The sequence below is a fragment of the Pollicipes pollicipes genome, unplaced genomic scaffold (assembly GCF_011947565.3).
Source record: "Pollicipes pollicipes isolate AB1234 unplaced genomic scaffold, Ppol_2.1 Scaffold_5724;HRSCAF=6776_pilon_pilon_pilon, whole genome shotgun sequence".
In the NCBI taxonomy this organism is placed as follows: Eukaryota; Metazoa; Arthropoda; class Thecostraca; order Pollicipedomorpha; family Pollicipedidae; genus Pollicipes; species Pollicipes pollicipes.
The window spans coordinates 9,637,543-9,643,542 of NW_023596746.1; positions in this window are offsets into that span (position 1 = coordinate 9,637,543).

Below are 6,000 nucleotides of genomic sequence, written 5' to 3' on the forward strand. Positions count from 1 at the left end.
AAGCAACTGACATGTTTATGAGGCAGCTCGTCTGGCTTCAGTGACTGACTGCAATGACTGTTATGACTGACTCCTTGATTTTGGTGTTGCACGGTCCTCCTTCGTCGGTCAGCAGCTGATTGCTACATCACACCGCACCATGGATTCCACTTGTATGCAGAAAGTGCATATGCGTAGTTGACACGTATATAAAATCCCAACACGCACGCAAGCCGTGGGAAAGGCACATTAAACAGGTAGCGTGAGCACGTGACTCACAGTTACACCAGCAGCGAACCATTTACCCACACTCAGTCGCATAGAAGAGACCACCATTAAGTAGACCGCTGCATTGACGCCGGCACGAGCCATATCCCAACAGCGGACAACAAATTGTGTATCCCACCAGTGGAGCAGACAGACGCCGCCGCCCACTCGCACCGCCAGCCACATCCACAGCATTAGTGGCCGTGTGCTGTCGCCCTAAGACACCGGGGTTCGCGGGCAGGGTCGAGCCATGGCGATTTGTATGGTGACTGGAACACCGGCAGTGTGGAAGAGACTGTCGGAGTCACCTGAGAATGAGATGAAGGGCGGCTGCTCGCCGAAGCACCTGAAGCTGCAGTAGCTCGGTCAGCAGATAAACAGTTCCAGCAGCACTTCAAGTCACTTTTCCACCGCTGTCTGGAGCGTCGCCTCCGTTGCCCGTCAAGCTCCTCAGCCCCGGCTGCCCTCTGCTGCAACCATTGCAACAGCAGAGGCTTCGGGAAAACCGCCGTCGAGTAGTGTGCCGCCGACCGGGTCATTGATGATGCGTCAGCACTGTTAGCACTATTCGTGATAAAACGTCATGGAAACCTAACAGGTGTTGCCCTTCCTCCCACTCTAATCGGGCCGGTGGGACCGGAAAACAATAAGCTTCCCGGGTGTCCAGCCGTCGGGGCAAACACTCATCGGGTAGTCTAATGAACTGCAGTCATTTGTCATGCGGTCGGGGGACGATGCCACGGTATGGGACGTCGATGGAGCCAAAATCCGTTGGTGATATCAACAGGCCTGGGGAGGGCTTCATCGTGAAGAACGTTCAGTAGGTATTGATATGGCGTATGCTACTATTCATCCGACTCCTTGATTTAGACTTTAACGTGACGACCGGAAAGTGCACCATGATAAAAAAAGGAAAGCGATTGGTATATTATGGACGAAAAATTTAAGCAACAGAAAGCCTACGATCCGCCGTTATTTGCCTATATTTGAACGCAAACCAACAGCCTGACGCGCAAACAGTAGCGCAGGAAGGAAACGGCACGTGGGGAAAGTTCCCCCTGCCTAAGGTTTCAAGAGACCCAAGGGCCTCGGGATTTACGATTAAGGGCCTGATTTGAGGGCCCAGAAGGCCAGAAAGGTCGGCTGGAAAACCATTCAGAGCCCCGGCCGGCACGGTGGGGCACTCCAATGCCAGCATTTTTTTTTTGGGGGGGGGGGGCCTTTCACTATTGGGGGCCGTTTATCAACCTTGTGCCCGCTTCTGGCCCATTGCCAAGGCTCTGGCCGTGCGCTTGCGCACATGGTAGCACATTGATATGTAGCCGTGTTTGGTTTGTCGCCGGCGTCGTCGCCAGCATCTTTCAAAGGTGGCCGCGATACTGGCCTATGAGATGGTCGTTGCCTTGGTGATTAATTAACATGTCATTTTCAAGCGATACATTTGTCGACAAATATCCAAAACAGACTGCTCGACATCGTCTCTCGCCGGAAAAGGGGCTCTCAGATTCCCTGCAACCCCCAAGGAGCCCCTCTGAATGCTGTTCGAGGCCCCCGACCTGAGAGCCTTTGTCCCTTTGTCCTTAACTTCCAGGTACAGTTGGTCCTAAATACGCAGTCCTCTACTACTCCTGGTCCTAATACTCCTAAGTCCTCTAATGCTCCTGGTCCTAAATACGCAGCTCAATATGACGGAAAAGTCACATACGGTCCTCTGTAACACTATGTCCTCGGTATTTTCAATTGCCATTGTAAGCTAAAGATGGCGGTTTTCTCACTCGAACAGCCCATCCTGTTCTTTAACGGCCAAATGGTTGCATGGCCTTCCAATTTGGCTGCGATGCCGCCATTCGTTCGGGTTGTTCTCAGTAGTGACGGTTTTAGTCAGGTGCCCTGTAAAGCACGGCACACAAGTCTCTGTGTGTGTGTGTGTGTGTGTGTGTGTGTGGTGTGTGTGTGTGTGTGTGTGGTGTGTGTGTGTGTGTGTGTGTGTGTGTGTGTGTGTGTGTGTGTGTGTGTGTGTGTGTGTGTGTGTGTGTGTGTGTATGCGTGCGTGCGTGCGTGCGTGCGTGCGTGCGTGGCATGCGTGCGTGCGTGCATGCGTGCGTGCGTGCGTGCGTGCGTGCGTGCGTGCGTGCGTGCGTGTGTGCGTGTATGGGTGCGCACCTGAATACTCGGTTCCCAATGGGGCACTTCACGTCCGCTGCATACTTCAATAGCCGAGCAGGCAGAACTTGGCGTGGCTTTCGGACGGATGAACGGGACGGGTGCAGCGCGACTCCCGCAACGCGTCTCGCTACCTCCGCGCTGCGGCTTGGTGTGAGCGTGGCGACGTGTGTCTGGGTTAGGACGTAGTCGGTGGGAAAGTCGCATTCAAGCTGAGAAAGCCGTACGGCTGTGAGATGTCTGGTAGTTTTTCCAGTGAGCACGTATCTCACTGAATAGGGATGTGTCATGATGTGTGATGTGCCATTATAATGATGATGATGATGTGTGAATAGCGCGTTGATGGCAGTATGGTGCACTTAACACTGGTGAAGAACGACGATGCAGCGCAGGCAGTGACAATGCGTGGTGATCTGACTTGGTAATAAAAACACGCAGTTGCTGTGAGCTGAATGTTTGCTGTCATTAGAACCCGACAACCGAGTTGTCAGTTAACTCCATCAGCCTGACAATACTAGGCCACTTCACCGAAAGAGAGTGCATGCGGCGAGTCAATAGGTTATCAGTACGTAGAGGCGAACGATCCTCGCACCAACGCCCAAATATAGCCATCAACCGAGTAATGAAGTAGTGAAAACGCTCCGCGTGCACCCGTTCACCGTATTCCCGGGGTTCTAACACAAGCATTGCAGTTTTCCCCATATTCAAGGTCCGATTTTCCTTGAGTGAGTCAACTCCGACGAGAGCAATCAACATTTTCGGCCGTTATTCAAATCGAACGCAGTTACACAACTCAGCGTAAAATAAATCACTTATAACGTTGCGTATTTTAACGTTCGCCCCTTCAGAATCGATTGCAAGTGACACCACATTCGTGTCATTTTGTAGGCATGCATTTTCATACTCTTTATTCTGCGCGCCGCCCGTCCGGGGTCGGTGGGGCTTCCCGGCGGGGCGTGGGACGGCGAGCAGGCCGGTCGTGGTCTGGAACTCCCCGCCGCACCAATCACAACCATCAGGCCGAGAGACGAATACGGATCGGCCTGGCGCTCCTGCCGACCGGCCCGCATCAACAAAGCGGCGCCAGTTGTTGACTGGACGCGCAGGGCCGCCCGAGACGAGAGCGGGAGGTCATTGCACCGTCGCCGGCCGGGGTCTGGTCCAGTGGCGCGTTAGGGTCCAGGCACTGGAAGCAGCGCAGGCCAGCCCGGCGACACATTGGACGGAGGGCGACTTGTGGCAAAACTATTGGAGTGTGAGAAAACGAGGGCGGGCTGACCCAGCTGGAAGAAGCTACCAGCAAGAAGCTACGAGAGGCAGTCAACCAGGGAGTCCGGAGGAGTAGCGCGGAGAAATAGCGGTGATAACCTGGCGGCGACATCTGGTCCCGCGAAGAAAGGGGACACCGGCGTCAACATGCGCGTGTGGGTCCGCAAGCTGTCGTCCCCATCCTCATCGGGCCATGGACGACTGGCGCCTCAAACATGTCCCTTGACACTCTCCTACCGGGCGGGTGTGGACCACGGCCATCCGTTCCCTCCCGTGTAGCTGGGTAAAGAGCGATGGGGAGGTGGGAAAGAAGGGGGAGGGCACTTGCCATGCGACTCTCTCGGCCCGGCACTGTGTCTCGGGTGTACTCCCATAATTACTGGGGAGGGGGGGGGGGGGGGGGTGTGATAAGTCACGCGGTGCGGCGCTAGGCCCGCGTGAAGCGATCCACTGTTGCGGTCCACACGTGTGAGTAATTCTTGTAAATGCTGGCGACGGTCTGCGTTTTAATAGTTTTGTAAGGACGTGACGCTGGAGGTGCTTTGGCCGGGCGACGAAAAGGCGCTCGCGCCCGGCGTGTGAGGGCGTGGTGTCCGAGGCCGCTGACGCGTACTCAGGCGCGACAGCTCGCTCGTTAGCCCGCGCCGACGCTATCTTGATTTTGCCGTTGAAGGCGGCCAAGTGAAGGCGCAGCGGCTCGTCACGGTCCTCGTCGATCCAGCGTCGTGGCCTGGCGCGGCGCATGGGCCACGCCTGCGCATTCCTGAAGGGCTCTTTGTCTATGGCGTTAGCCTGTTTGCTGGCAAGACGGATTGTTTTCCTGGCTCCCTTAAATTTGCTCGATAGCTCAGGGCGTCTGGACCCTCACTGAGCCCCGCCCTGCGCATTCGGACGGATTCCTTTAACGAGCGCGTGTACTCACATTTTCCCTGTTTTCTTTTGTATTGCTTAATCCGGCTCGATTTACTGACTGATCCGCGCACGATTTCCATGCTCGGTTGACAAGTGTCCCTCGCGTCCTGGAGGGATCCACTGCGGACACGGGAGGCTTGGTGCGGGGGGCACAGTGTCAAACTCTCCGAAGCAGGCAAGATCTCCGGGCCTTTAGCCACTGATCAGAGGGAGATCGCCTGCCGTGGATGCTGAGGCATCGCGGCGAGATGCGTCGAGCCCGCCTCGCCTCGAGAGACCGTCCACGACTCCGTGAGACCAGGGGAGGCTGCTCGTGAGGCGCCGGCCTGGATAGCTCTGGAAAAGAGATGAGGAACGCGCCCGATCAGCATGACTCGGCTCTGGCCGGGACTGAGCGGTCAGATAACCGCAATCCTGCTTTTACGCAGATGAATGTTCGTGGGTAGCTCGACTCAAAGGCACGGTTTCACTCCTTTTTTGACTGAAAGACGGTCGACTCGTTTCGTTGTCTCTCACTTGACCTTAGGCGTGACGGCATGAAGAGGTATAGGTCACGGATGACCAAGGACCAGTGGGAGCCGCCCGGGATGCGGGATTATCCACGGCGTTAGCTGGGTCCATCCGTTGGTGTTCAATGCCTTGGGAGAGAACAGGACACAGCCTGTTCCCTTCCGACGTGGTTTACGCCAGGCCTTATGAGCTCTTCATGACAGGATGTTTCGGACGGATAGAGGTCCCGCCATCAACGCTCGCAGGGAGGGCGACAAGGGACCGGTTCGTCGGACAGCCCAGTCAGGCCGAGTTTCCAGAGCGCGCCGGCCGTGGACGCCGTAAGGCGTAAACACAGGCTACGTCGGGTGCTCGCTGTCCGCCGCGCCGCTGCGGGGCGGTGCGCAAAGCTCACTCTGGTAGACCGGAGGCGAGTGCGCAGGAGCGCTGGAGGCGACGCTACCGTGCTGGACGAGGCGCTGCCTGAGGCGAGTGCGCAGAAGCAGGAAGCTTGGGGGCGGTGGGCGTGGCCGAAGGAATGGTGGGCCGCCCAAACGTGGACTAGACGCAGGAGAGCGTCGTCCTAATAGGGAGCCGTCACTCTGAAGGTCAGGCGAGGGAACGAGTTGTCGTCCAGCCTCGGACACCGGATGCCGGCCCAGGAGCTGCGCCGGTGCTAAGCTGATTGATGAACCTGATATGCCTTAAAAAGGGCTTAAAGATGGCATTATTGCATGTGTAGAACGGGATAGATAAATTCTAGCTTAGCGAGGACCCGCGCAGACGTGCAGATTATAACACCAAGGCTGGATAAAACAGGGAGAGAGGATCCACCCGTGTGCGAGACAAGAATGAGTGGGGTGACGGGGTCACCAGAGGATGCGTATGCTTGGAGTGAGTGTGGTGGGGCGCCGAATTCAT